We start from the raw sequence: 14,861 nt of genomic DNA, 5'->3' as shown, positions 1-14,861 counted from the left end.
TATTTTTTTTCTTTTTTTTTTTTGAGACAGAATCTCGCTTTGTCACCCAGGCTGGAGGGCAGTGGGCTAGTCTCAGCTCACTGCAACCTCCACCTCCCAGGTTCAAGCGATTGTCCTGCCTCAGCCTCCCTAGTAGCTGGGACTATTGGCGTGTGCCACCACGCCTGGCTAATTTTTGTAATTTTAGTAGAGACAGGGTTTTGCCATGTTGGCTAGGCTGGTCTCCTGACCTCGGGTGATCCACCCGCCTCGGCCCCCCAAAGTTCTGGGATTACAGGCGTGAGCCACTGCGCCTGGCCTATTTTTTCATTGATAATACCTCCTATATTCACCCCTTCCATTTTCTCCAATTTAGTCTCTATTTGAACTCCACTGAGTCATATTAGGACCCTTAGATTAATCATTTATATGTAAGATTTTTCCTTTATATTTTTTACTCTCTATTATTTTGTTCTATATTCCAGGAGATTTTATTTACTCTTATCTTCCAAAGTTCATAGGCAACTTCTGTTTTTTAATTATACATTTTCATTTTCAGTAGCTTTTATTTTTTATTGATACTTTTATATAGCATGTAATTATTTTTCATAGATGCAATATCTTAGTGAATGTCTATAAAGACAGTAAACAATTTCTGGAATGTTATCTTTCTTCTGGAAATTGCCTTGATTTCCTCTTGGTACTGTCTTTTTATTTTTTATATTTATCTTCTACTTTCAAACATTTGTTTCTTTTGTTTGTTTGTTTGTTTTTGAGACAGAGTCTCGCTCTGTCACCCAGGCTGGAGTGCAGTGACTGGATCTCAGCTCACTGCAAGGTCCGCCTCCCAGGTTTAGGCCATTCTCCTGCCTCAGCCTCCCGAGTAGCTGGGACTACAGGCGCCCGCCACCTCGCCTTGTCTTTTCTAGTAGAGACGGGGTTTCACTATGTTAGCCAGGATGGTCTCGATCTCCTGACCTCGTGATCTGCCCGTCTCGGCCTCCCAAAGTACTGGGATTACAGGCTTGAGCCACCGCGCCCAGCCTCAAACATTTTAATTATCAATCCATAATGATAATATGAGTAATATCTTGGGTTATTGGTTCATAAATAATAGGAAAAAAAGTGCTCTCTTTGTACATTAACAGAGTATGTTGGCTGATTCTTAAGGGTAATGAGTCAGATACCTGGCTTTTATTTCAGATATGCATTACATTCTAGAATTAAAGGAGATTTAAACGAGGGTGCCAACATCCAGATTCGCTTCTTTACTTCTTACCAGAGGGCTCTTTTGAATCATTTAGAGAACTGTACTCTGTTGGAGGTTTCACTGGGTACATGCCGGCAGCAGGTTGTTCTGCGTGTGGAGGTTTGAGGAGGGGGTGTAAAGTGCCTGGTGCTCAGTAATATATGACATTTCCATGTTCAAACCTGGAATCCCTCCTCTTCATTTCCTCTGTGGTAATTGTACAATGGATTCCCACAGCCTGCTGTATTTGTTGGCATTCTTCAATCCACTTTCTGTCTTCCAGACATTTGATAAAACCTCTTGCCTGATGATACCACACCTTTTTGTTCTCTTTGTGCATATAGTAGTTTTAAAAAATTCTATCAACATCACTGGGGAGAGAGAGAAGATTAAGTTTCCAGTCTACCCTGCAGACTCAGAACCATTAAGGACTATTGCTGCCTTAAAAAAAAAAAAAGCATGTAACCAAATATTTGATTCAAGTGTTTTCTCCCCTCTAATAAGAAACAAAAGTCCATCATAAGATCTGTCTTACTGTCTTTTCTGACCCTCACAGGAGATCTTGGCCACTGAATATTTGTGGACCCCAAACTATATATCAGTAAAATTGAGAGATTTCTAAATGGTTTTCACCCTAAAATTATAGCTCTAAATCTATGGCAAAACATTTATTAATATGTTTACAAATATTCTTCTGGTTATCATAGAATGCTTACTGATGTATGTTCTAGAACGAAAAAGCAAGAATTAGAAGGCTTAGAGTTATTGAACAAGAAAATAATTATTCTCCAAAAAAAAAGAATTATTTTTCTATTATAAGTTATATTCTGAGGAAGAAAACCCAGCTGGCATTAAAACAGTAATGTTTTATTTATAGGAAAAAAAATAAAAGAATGACAGCTCAATTCACTTTAAGGACAAGTCACACCAAAATATCATAAGGATTCTTTCCTTTGCAAACGTTTGTATTGCTTCCTGAATCTTTTTCCCATTATGAGAACCAGAGAGCATGTAGTATACAGTGATGTATGTATTGGCTTTTGTTCACAGCATGTTCAGGACAATGCTATGGATTTTGGGTCAACGGGCTGCAAATGAGATCTTAGATTTCGACTTTGTAAAAGTTAGTGGGTTTGTTTGTTTGTTTGTGCTGGTGAGATACAGGGACACAAAAAGGCAGTTGTAATTTTTTATTTTATTTTATTTTATTTTATTTTATTTTATTTTATTTATTTATTTATTTATTTTGAGATGGAGTCTTGCTCTGTCACCCAGGCTGAAGTGCAGTGGTACGATCTAGCTCACTGCAAGCTCCGCCTCCCGGGTTCACGCCATTCTCCTGCCTTAGCCTCCCGAGTAGCTGGGACTACAGGCGCCCGCCACCATGCCCAGCTAATTTTTTTGTATGTTTAGTAGAGACGGGGTTTCACTGTGTTAGCCAGGATAGTCTCGATCTCCTGACCTCGTGATCTGCCTGCCTCGGCCTCCCAAAGTGCTGGGATTACAGGTGTGAGCCACCGCGCCCGGACTAGTATTTTTTTAAAGAATAAAATTGTATCATCAACTGAAAATATTTACCTTTATTGGTTCTTACCTTGAAGAGTCTGGCTTAATCTGAGACAGCAGCCTGCTCTTTAACGTGTCTGTAAATTTAACATTATTTGAAAAGCTAATGAAGCACATTTTAGTTTCTACTTCCTTTTGAGTGTACAGTTCTGTTGATGGATGAAGAAATACTTGGAATACATATTAGTAAATTCTGACACATACATGTGCAGAGTTTTATGTATGCATGTAGGAGAATTGCAAGGGTGGTGAATGCATCACACAACATAATTGGCTCTGTTATCATTGGACCCTGGAGAAAAACTGCCCTGTTGCAGCTTGAGGCTTTTCTTCTGGGAATGAAGAACAAAAACAAACAAACAAAAAAAAAACGTCGCTTTTTTCTTACCAGTTTCATTTCTATACACCTTTAGCATCAATTTAAACTGCAGAAATAATAGTACTAAAATATATACTCGAAAAAAGTTAAACTTCATGGAAAGAGTATCTTCACAAATCAGATTCTATTTCCTGAAGTTGTATATTTTTTGGCAAACTTGTTTTCATTTTATCGAGTCATTCACGATTATAAAATATTCATCCGAGATTATTTACAAGAGTAGGTAAATTAAGATGGAATCACCAGATTCAAGGAGTCTATATCTTTCAGAAAGAATTTGTTGCTTTTTTTGGGTGACAGGATGTCCTTAGTTTTATGTTATCCCTAATGGGAATGTTCAGAAACTTGTTTTAAGTATCAATTCTCATATTCATTATGTGAATAGTAAACAAGCTTGTGTCGGAGTTTGGTTTGAATAATCTTTGTTTATAACTTAGTCTCTTTTTAATTGCTCAGTCTTCTGTAGTCCCAAATCCCTTTGCTCCTCCGCTTCACATGGGGCTCATCACTTTGTCTTTTTTTCTGTTTTGTGCATGTGACGTTTTTTTTGTTGTGGTTGCTCCACAGCCTAGGTTTGTATTTGCTAAGAGCTACACAGAGTGTTGTTAAGTTTATTACTGAACTATCTATGCTTTTAAAAATGCCGTCTCTTTTTAGCCATTTTCTCTCTCCTCTAAATTCATAGAGAAGTGTAAAAATAATAAGAGAATATTACACTTTAACCAAGCTGCTGAAAAGTAGGAAACAGAATGAAATAATGAGTAACTTTTTACAAATAAGTGAAATCAACCTAGATTTTGACAAATCTAGGCAATAATGAAGACTTTTAATAACCATAGAAAGAAATTTTGGTTTTTTTAGGAGAAGGCTTATGAACAACAAATTATCATTGCAAAGCAGTTTAAAAACACAAAAGTGGCTAAAGAGTCTAGGTAAATGTACTAAAGCTTACAAGCTGGATTATTCAGTGTTTCTATAATCTCCAAATGCCTGAAGTACAGGGACCACCCTGTGTCCTAATGAACACACTCATCCTTTCCTTAAATAATTCCCTTACTTTGATAATTTATAATTTCACTCCCACTTTCTTCCAATTTGTTGTGGAGCAACTTCCATAAAGGACACAGTCTCTGAGATGCAACCATTTGAAACTAATAATTATTAGGTCATGACTACGGAAAAGAAATTATTTAGTCAATGCATTAGTACAAAAACAGCTGATCATTGGTCTGCTCACAGTTCCTCCTACCTTCCTCCACCTTCCTCCACCTTCCTCTCTTTGTCCATAATCTGGTTTCTGTTAAAGAGCCTATTCTTATACTGTTTGAACCTCATCTTTCACCCACATACATCCTGCTGCTTTGCAGGTAACCATGACAATATTTCACAGAACTGAGGTTAGGTGCCATATGAAATGCAGCCATGCTGTCTTAAATTTATTAGCAAGCGCACCTTTCCCAAAATACACACACACAAACAAATATCATGTTAAAACTGCATGACATTTGGGAACTCTTAAAATACCAACTGTGCAATCAAATGATTTAATGAGTGGGGGGAGATAATGATTCTTTTGCTGGGAACAAATAAAAGCATATAAATCCTTGCTAATACAACAACAGTATCTTAATTTTTTCTACATTATTATCCCAAGTACTTTCACTTCTTCAGTATCTGCCTCCTTAAGATTTACATTAATTAGAAACATTTTCTAACTAACAATCACAACAAGGTTGAAGGTAGATATATTTTCTGGCTTGCAGCTTAAAAGATAAATATTATTAATAATTATTAGTCATTTAGACAACTGTGGTATAACATGCACACACTGGTCAAGGAGTAAGAAGTTTGAGATTCAGACTCTGGGCAATTATAGCAATTGCTGGATCATCCAGAGTTTTTCCCATATGGACTATATTTTAAGGTTTTGTTTACTCACATTTACTAATTCAATTATCTCTTTACTGACAATTCAAGTATCTCCCATTCTTGCCTCTCTACAGAGCTTTAGTTCATTACGGAGTTGAAATAAAAGCCTAAAACCCATCCAAAATAAATCTTTTTTTGAGCATTAGTGGAAACACTCTCCTAGACACTGAGGCTAAAAGAAAGATACTAGATATTATCCCAGAACTTGGAGACATAAGTCACATCTTATTTAGCCTTTCTCTAAATGGTTTCTTTCCTTGTTAAACTAGTATATATTTCACAATCAATACTGTCACACTCTTAGGTGTTCCCAAAAAATGTGTGATACAGAGGCCCAGCCCTCAGGAAGTTCATACTCTAGCTATCCCATTATTTCTTCTTCCACTATATTTCTGTAATTCTTGCTCTTATCTCAGTACTGGAGTCAGTGTCTTTTTCTTGAACTTTGCCCAGTGTCAATTACCCATCAGATTAAATTCTTGAAAACAAAGCTTCCAACATATCACTAACTCTAAAGGCTTCCAACTGCATAAAGTTTGTCATTGAAGGATCTCCAAAACATGCTTCTCAGCAAACCTTGTGTTATTCCATTACCATATTTTTGCCAACATTGTTCCTTTTACCAGGCACTGCCCATTGTTTTTAGTTCATCAATATTTAATGACCAAGTTAGGCTACAACTGCTCTTTGAAGACTTCTCAGACATTCAAAATGATATCATTAATAATAAATAAAAACAGCAATAATAATAATATCTAATAGTTGGATACTAGGTCTATGTTCCAGTTATGTAGCATGGTAATCATCTTACATGCATTATCTCAGTCTCTGCATTAATTTTCTATTGCTGTTGTAATAAATTAATACAAATTTACTGGCTTAAAACACAAATTGGTTCTGAAGGTTAAAAGTCTAATAAATTCCGAATCTGGCTCCCCATTTCCTTTTTTAAGGATCCTTGTGATTACAGTGGACCACCCAGATAATTCAGAATAATCACTTAATCTCAAGGTCTTTAACTTAATCACATCTGCAAATTCTCTTTTAAAGGCAACTTTATGTTGTAAGATAACATACATATTATCTCCCATAATAAGCTCTTATTTTTTTCACAAGAAAATCTTTCTGGGTGAGATGAGGACTGTATATCATATGGGCAACTAATGTATTTTCCTCCATGGGAAGTAACAGAGAACTGAGAGAGTGTGGAGCCATTATATCACCTCAGATGTTGTAGAGTCAGTGGGAGTGGGTGGATATAGGAAACTAGTGGTTAAAAACATGATCTCTGTATTCAGAAAGTCTGGACTGGACTAACCTAACACCTCTATTCGCCTTATGTGACTTTGAGAAGTTGCCTTTAAAAACTTTGTGCTTTACAAGGTCAGGAGATCAAGACCATCCTGGCTAACATGGTGAAACCCCGTCTCTACTAAAAATACAAAAAACTAGCCGGGCGAGGTGGCGGGCGCCTGTAGTCCCAGCTACTTGGGAGGCTGAGGCAGGAGAATGGCGTGAACCCGGGAGGCGGAGCTTGCAGTGAGCTGAGATCCGGCCACTGCACTCCAGCCTGGGCGACAGAGCGAGACTCCGTCTCAAAAAAAACAAAAACAAAAACAAAAACAAAAAACTTTGTGCTTTAATTTCCTCTTCTTCAAAACAAGGACAATAATGATCCCTATCTCATGGGGCCACTTTGAGGATTAAATGAGTTAATCTATGTAAGTACTTCCAAAAGCTATTGGGATGTACAAGTGTTCAAGAAATGTCAGCACTTACTGTTATTATTATCATTACTAGACAAAACTGTGGAGATACCTATGCTATCACTATCAGTCAGAAAGTGGGCAGCATGACTGTGGTGAATTGAAGTGCAGAGCAGAATATGGATGAGAGATTGCTATTAATAAGAAAAAGCAAAAGACATTTTTAATACCTTGCAAAAAAAGATTAGAAATAATATCCATAAAATATGTTTTTAGAATGTTTCTATGTGGTGAATGATACAGAGCATTTGGTCCGGAGCCTGTAAAAATAAACTTCTCTGATGATGTTTATTTGTCTTCTAAGCTACTAGGATTTATTTTTGTATTTCTTTTTGTCATAGGTTGGGCTTCCTCGAAATTGATCCTGAGATTAGGATCCTTGTTCAAGTGATGCCTTACAGAAAGGGAAGCGGTAGGAGCAGAACAGGTCAGAGAGGTGCTTTCAGAAGCTAGTTTCATCCTGAGACCACGGTGGGGTACTCTGAGTGAAAATTAGACAAATAAGTTAGTTCCATGTTGGGGAAAGGACCCAGCCAGTCAGCACAAGTCTGGGTGAGAAATAGCCTTCTAGGTGAGACAGCTTCCGTTTTGCAAGTCTTGGGAGAAGGGGGTGGTTGTGAGTTGATAACAGCTGATGCACATAGCGACTGGTACATGGGTGCACTAGGCAGTTAAAGGGATCTGAGAAGGACACCAGTACCATCCACTGTATGTATTTGAGTTCTTCTCTGTGTATTAGGGTCTTCTTCTTCAGATTGCCCTCTTTCTCTCTAGACTGTACACATGAACCCAAAGAAGAAAAAGCCTTCTGCTGCTATACTAGGCTTCTTCTGCTATGTATTAAGGTCATACTTATACATAATACTATGTAATCTGATGTTCTCTCTGGTTCCACTAATCTGAAGGATACAAAAAGGAAACAATGGCATCGACAACAAAAAAATGCACCCTTGCTCAACTCCACCAGCAGAGTGTCTATAAAACTTATTTCCAACCCCTCCTTCCTGGGTTTAGGGTACCTCATGCTGAGGAAGCATAACCTTTCCCTTTTCTTCTTCTACCTTGATGTGCCCAACATTTCTTCCTATACTATTTCTGTTTTCCTATTGGCAGCCATTACTCAGGTCATTTCTACCACTTCTTTCTGATCTTAGTGTGGCTGTTACTATACTTACCTGTTTCTCTTAACAGACATTATGCCAAACTGGGTGGAAATGTCTCCTTCTGCACATACATTCTATAAAACATTGTATTCATATAATTGTCATGATGAAATGCTGCCCTGTGTCATCAGTCTCCCTGAAAGACTGTATGAGTGTGGGCAGCTAATATTTACTGAGCTCTTACTAAGTGCAACGCATGGACTTACCACTTTTAAAGATAATCTCATTTATTTCTCACAAGAACCCAACAAGATAAGCACTCTCATTATATTCATTGTCTAGCTGAGGAAATGAAAAGATCATAGAGAGAAAGAGGCAGAGATAATTAATTAAGGCAAAATAGCTTGGAAGTATAAAAGCTGAGATTCAAACTTTAGGATTGTCTGTCTCAGAATCCATACCTTAAAAGAATCTAAAAAATATACACTGCCTCTTTGTTTTTCTTTTTTTTCTTTTTCTTTCTTTTTTTTCTTTTTTTTTTTTTTTTTTCATTACAGGCTTTTCCTCCTCTGTGCTTATGCATAAATTGTAGAGGGAAGAGAGCAATCTGAATGGAATAATTGTACTCCAAACACAGCATCCCATCTAAAAGACTGTCATTGGACCAACTCCATTCATGGTTCAAAGTCAACGTCTTACCAATTTTAAGCTTCACCTAAAAGTTTTAACGTTGACTCTTATTACTGGATGGGTTAGGAGTCTTAAACCTGTAAGCCAGTTGTCAGTCTGAAGAAATAAGAAGCTCTCTTATAAATAAGCTCCTGTTTGACCTTCCTTCCAATTCTTCAAATTTAACACTTCCCAACTTACTTGTCTTCTGTATCCCTGCTATATTTCATATTCATTTCTCTCTTTTATATATATATATATTTTTGAGACAGAACCTTGCTTTGTTGGCCATGCTGGAGTGCGGTGGCATGATTTCGGTTCACTGCAACCTCCTTCTCCCGGATTCGAGCAATTCTCCTGCTTCAGCCTCCCGAGTAGCTGGGATTACAGGTGTGTGCCACCATGCCCAGCTAATTTTTGTACTTTTAGTAGAGATGAGATTTCACCATGTTGCCCAGGCTGGTCTCAAGCTCCTGACCTCAGGTAATCTGCTTACCTTGGCCTCCCAAAGTGCTGGGATTACAGGTGTGAGCCACCGTGTGCAGCCCATATTCATTTCTTAACATGTACTCTTATGTCAGTAATTGTGTCAGTAAATATTTCAGATATGCTATAAGGATCTGCTCATAGAAAAATGATCCAACAAGGCAGCACAGAGATATATCGGAAGTGAAAAACAATGGTAAGACTACATAATAAACATAAATCTGCATAAATATTGACTTTATAAAACAATATAAACAATGTTTTAAGGAGTTAAAATACTTTTTAATAACACAAAAAGCAGGAATGGTATACATCAAGTTAATATATTCCAATGTGTTTGCATTATCTAAGAAATGCTGAGTATTAGTTTCTATTAGACTTTAATGAGTCAGCAATGTAACCATTAGAGTAACCACTAAAAGAATAATATATAATTATCAGTCTAACAAGGCAGAAAATATAAATAATAAGAAAATACTTAATCTGAGAGAAGGCAAGAAAAAAGGAGCACAGCAAAGGTGGATAAATAGAATGCAGAGAGTAGCGTGGCAGATTTGAACTCAAATATAATGGTACTTACAGTAAATGTAAATAGACTGAAAACACTAACAAAGATTTTCAGACTGGATTTAAAACAAAAATTTAAAAACCTATGTTGCTTACAAAAGACATTTCTTAAGTTGAAATAAAAGACCAAAAGTAAAAGGATGAAAAAAAAATAGTGTTCAAAAACTAACTAAAAGAAAGCTCATACTAACAGTGGCAAGAAGCATTACTACCAATAAAGAGGAATATTTCCTAATTAAACTTTGAGTCACTAGAATGATATGGCAATTCTTGACTTTTATGTACCTACTAACATTGTCTTTCTCTAGGTAAAACAAATACATAAAAAACAAATTCACAGCCATAATTGGAGATTTTAACACATCTCTCTTTGCAAATAATAAAACAGGTTAAAAATCAATCAAGATGTAGACTTGAACATTACTAACAAAGTTGATCTGTATTAATAAACTTACATCTAAGTTATAGAATTCACATTCTTTACAAGTTCACATAGAATGTATAACACAACTGATCATATGCTGGGCCAGGCAAGTCTTCATATTCTTCAAAGTACTAACATAGGTACCCAGCACCCGGCGTTCGCCCAGGAGGGAGGCGAGGCTGCCCGCGTCCCCAGAGCTCCCGATTCTGGGGAGGCGGCCACGTCCCCCTGCGACACGCCTGGGGGGCGGGAACACAGGACGGAGTTATCCCTAGCTCCCGTACCACCACCACCACCATCACAGCGCCTCCCTCCAGGGTCCTGCAGAATGGGGGAGATAAGTTGGAGACGATGCCCCTCTACTTGGAAGAAGACATTCGCCCTGGTATAAAAGATGATATATATGACCCCACCTATAATGATAAGGAAGGCCCAAGCCCCAAGGTTAATTATGTCTGGAGAAACGTCATCCTTATGTCTCTGCTACACTTGGGTGCCCTGTTTGGGATCACTTTGATTCCTACCTGCAAGTTCTACTCCTGGCTTTGGGGGTTATTCTACTATTTTGTCAGGGCCCTGGACATAACAGCAGGAGCTCATCCTCTGTGGAGCCACCCCTCTTACAAAGCTCGGCTGCCCCTGCGGCTCTTTCTGATCATTGCCAACACAATGGCATTCCAGAATCGTATCTATGAATGGGCTCACGACCACCATGCCCATCACAAGTTTTCAGAAACACATGCTGATCCTCGTAATTCCAGACATGGCTTTGTCTTCTCTCACGTGGGTTGGCTGTGCAAACACTCAGCTGTCAAAGAGAAGGGTGGTATGCTAGACTTGTCTGATCTAGAAGCCGAGAAACTGGTGATGTTCCAGAGGGGGTACTACAAACCCCGGTTTGCTGCTGATATGTGCTTCGCCCTGCCCACGCTTGTGCCCTGGTGTTTCTGGGGTGAAACTTTTCAACACAGCTTGTTCATTGCCACCTTCTTGCGGTATGCTGTAGTGCTTCATGCCACCTGGCTGGTGAACAGTGCTGCTCACCTCTTCGGATATCGTCCTTATGACAAGAACATTAGTCCCCGGGAGAATGTCCTGGTTTCACCTGGAGCTGTTGGTGAGGGCTTCCACGAGTACCACCACTCCTTTCCCTATGACTACTCTGCCAGTGAGTACTGCTGGCACATCAGCTTCACCACATTCTTCATTGATTGCATGGCCTCCCTGGGTCTGGCCTATGACCGGAAGAAAGTCTCCAAGGCCTCCACCTTGGCCAGCATTAAAAGAAGCGGAGACTGAAGCTACAAGAGTGGCTGAGTTTGGGGTCCCTCAGGTTCCTTTTACAAAAGCCAGCCAGGCAGAGGTTTTAATGTCTGTTTATTAACTACTGAATAATGCTACCAGGATGCTAAAGATGACTATGTCAACCCATTCCAGTACAGTATTCTTTTAAAATACAAAAGTATTGAAAGCCAACAACTCTGCCTTTATGATGTTAAGCTGATGTTATTTCTTCTCTTATCCTCTCTCTCTTCTAGGCCCATTGTCCTCCTTTTCACTTTGTTGCTATCGCCCTTCTTTCTCTTATTGCCTCCCAGGCAAGCAGCTCGTCAGTCTTTGTTCAGTGTCCAGCTTCCAAAGCCTAGACAACCTTTCTGTAACCTTAAACGAATGGTCTTTGCTCCAGATAGCTGTCTTTCCTTGAGCTGTTGTGAGCTTTGAAGTAGGTGGCTTGAGCTACAGATAAAACAGAATCTTCTGGGCAGTCCCCTGTTAATTATCTTCAGCCCAGGCTTTTGCCAGATGGAATGGAAAAGCAACTTCATTTGACACAAAGCTTCTAAAGCAGGTAAACTGTCAGAGGAGAGATTTAGCATGTATGAATGTAAGGACGAGGGAAGTGAAGCAAGAGGAACCTCTTGCCATGATCAGACGTGCAGCTGCCTACCTAGTGAGGACTTCAAACTCCACCACACAGCATGCTTGCATTCTCTCCTGGCTCGGGGTAAGAAGTGGCTGTGGTGTTTGGCAATGCTAATTCAATGTCACAACATATAGTTTAGGCTGAGGATAAAGAAGAGACGTTTTTTTGAGTTTGTAGTAAAAATGGTCTCTGCGGGGAAGGGTTTTCTTTTCTTTATTTTTTTCTTTAATAACAAGGAGATTTCTTAGTTCATGTATCAAGAAGTCTTGAAGTTGGGTGTTTCCAGAATTGGTAAAAACAGCCGCTCATAGAATTTTGAGGATTCCATGAGCTGCTCATCACAATTCTTTCCTCTTTCTGCTCTGCCATCTTCAGGATATTGGTTGCTCCCCTCATAGTAATAAGATGGCTGTAGCATTTCCAAACATCCAAAAAAAGGGAAGGATTTTAGGAGGTGGAGTCAGGTCAAACATAAAATATATATACATATATACATTGCTTAGAACGTTACACTATTAGAGTATTTCCCTCCCAAAGAGGGATGTTTGAAAAAACTCTGAAGAAGAGGAGGAATTCGTTGGGTCGCCAATTTCCTGTCCACTGTTGGACATGAGATGGAGAGGTTGAGGGACAGGATCTATAGGCAGCTTCTAACAGCCAACTTCACATTGGAAGGGATCTGAACACATGTTGCCAGGGGCTTGAGAATGTTACTGAGCTATTGGGAGTCTTAATGAAGTAAGCTAGATATTAGGTCCATTCATTAATTAGTTCCAGTTTCTCCTCGAAATGAGTAAAAACTAGAAGGCTTCTCCCCACAGTGTTGTGCCCCTTCTCTCTCTCTCTCTCTCTTTTTTTCTTTTTCTTTTTTTTTTTTTTTTTTTTTTTGGCTCTGTTAACATCTAGCCTAAAGTATAGAACTGCCTGGAGGGCAGGGTTAGGAATCTCTTCACTACCCTGATTCTTGATTCCTGGTTCTACCCTGTCTGTCCCTTTTCTTTTACCAGATCTTTCTCTCCCCTAAACGTTTTTTTCTTTGCCTGGACAGGCAGCTTCCTTTGCGTGTATTCAGAGGCAGTGATGACTTGCTGTCCAGGCAGCTCCCTCCTGCAGACAGAATGCTCAGGGTCACTGAACCATTGCTTCTCTTTCGAAAGTACAGCTAGCTGCCACTTTCATGTGGCCTCCAGAGTGTCTCCACTTACACCCCTGTGCTCCCCTGCCACACTGATGGCTCAAGACAAGGCTGGCAAACCCTCCCAGAAACATTTCTGGCCCAGAGAGCCTCTCTCTCTCTCTCCTTCTCTCATGAGGCACAGCCAATCCAAGTGCTCACTTTGAGCCGGTGGGTCAGCCACAGAGCAAAAGAGGGTTTATTTTCAGTCCCCTCTGTCAGGGTCAGAACCAGAGAGCATGCTGAATGCCCCCTGCTTGCTCGGTAAGGGTGACCCGCCTGAGTCAGTGCTCTCAGCTGGCAGTACAGTGCTTGTAGAAGTAGGAGGAAACAGTTCTCACTGGGAAGAAGCAAGGGCAAGAACCCAAGTGCCTCACCCTGAAAAGAGGCCCTCTTTCCTGGAGTCAGGGTGAACTGCAAAGCTTTGGCTGAGACCTGGGATTTGAGATACCACAAACCCTGCTGAACAGAGTGTCTGTTCAGCAAACTAACCTGTATTCCCTACAGCCTAGGGCAGACAATAGTATAGAAGTCTGGGGAAAAAAACAAAACAAAAACAGAACATCAGTGTTTTGAGAACCTTGGACCACTCCTGTCCCTGTAGCTCAGTCATCAAAGCAGAAGCCTGGCTTTGCTCTATTAAGATTGGAAATGTACGCTACCAAACACTCAGTCCACTGTTGAGCGCCAGTGCTGGCAGGGAGGAGGGCCTTTCTTCCTGTGTTAATTGCAGAGAGGCTACAGGGGTTAGCCTGAACTAAAGGCATCTTTGTCTTTTGAGCTATTCACCTCAGTAGAAAAGAATCTAAGGGAAGATCACTGTAGTTTAGTTCTGTTGACCTGTGTGCCTACCCCTTGGAAATGTCTGCTGGTATTTGTAATTCCACAGGTCATCAGAGGCCTGCTTGATAATATATGAATAATAAAAAACAAGTTTCACTTCTTCCTATTGTAATCATGTGCCATTGATCTGATCTGTACCATGACCCTACATCAGGCTGGATGGCACCTCAGGCTGAGGGCCCCAGTGTTTGTGTGGGTGTGGGTGGGGATAGGGGTGGGGGTGTGTCTGCTGAGTAAGGAACACTATTTTCAAGATTCTAAAGCTCAATTCAAGTGACACATTAATGATAAACTCAGATCTGATCAAGAGTCTGGATTTCTAACAGTCCTTGCTTTGGTGGTGTGCTGACAACTTAACCCGGGTGCCTTACATCTTTTCTAATCACAGTGTTTCATATGAGCCTGCCCTCACTCCCTCTGTGGAATCCCTTTGCACCTGAGAGCCTACTGAAGTGGCTTGTAGAAAAAGGGACCTGAGTGGAGGATTAACAGTATCGTGATTTGCAGAATTCCCTTCTGGGATTCATTCTGGAAACTTTTGTTAGGGCTGCTTTTCTTAAGTGCCCACATTTGATGGAGGGTGGAAGTAATTTGAATGTATTTGATTTATAATTTTTGTTTTAGGTTAAAAGATGGTTGTAGCATTTAAAATGGAAAATTTTCTCCTTGGTTTGCTAGTATCTTGAGTGTATTCTCTGTAAGTGTAGCTCAAATAGGTCATCATGAAAGGTTAAAAAAGGGAGGTGGCCATGTTATGCTGGTGGTTAAGGCCAGGGCCTCTCCTACCACTGTGCCACTGACTT

The 14,861-nt window shown here is 39.7% G+C and overlaps 1 pseudogene; it reads left to right on the top strand.

Annotated features, from left to right (window-relative positions):
- The first annotated feature begins 10,396 nt into the window (after window positions 1-10,396).
- Window positions 10,397-11,557, top strand: LOC105475895 (stearoyl-CoA desaturase pseudogene; annotated as a pseudogene).
- Window positions 11,558-14,861: the final 3,304 nt, after the last annotated feature.

The sequence above is a fragment of the Macaca nemestrina genome, chromosome 4 (genome assembly GCF_043159975.1).
Source record: "Macaca nemestrina isolate mMacNem1 chromosome 4, mMacNem.hap1, whole genome shotgun sequence".
In the NCBI taxonomy this organism is placed as follows: Eukaryota; Metazoa; Chordata; class Mammalia; order Primates; family Cercopithecidae; genus Macaca; species Macaca nemestrina.
The sequence above is the reverse complement of the archived record's forward strand: the minus strand, read 5'-3'. Positions and strand labels throughout refer to the sequence as shown.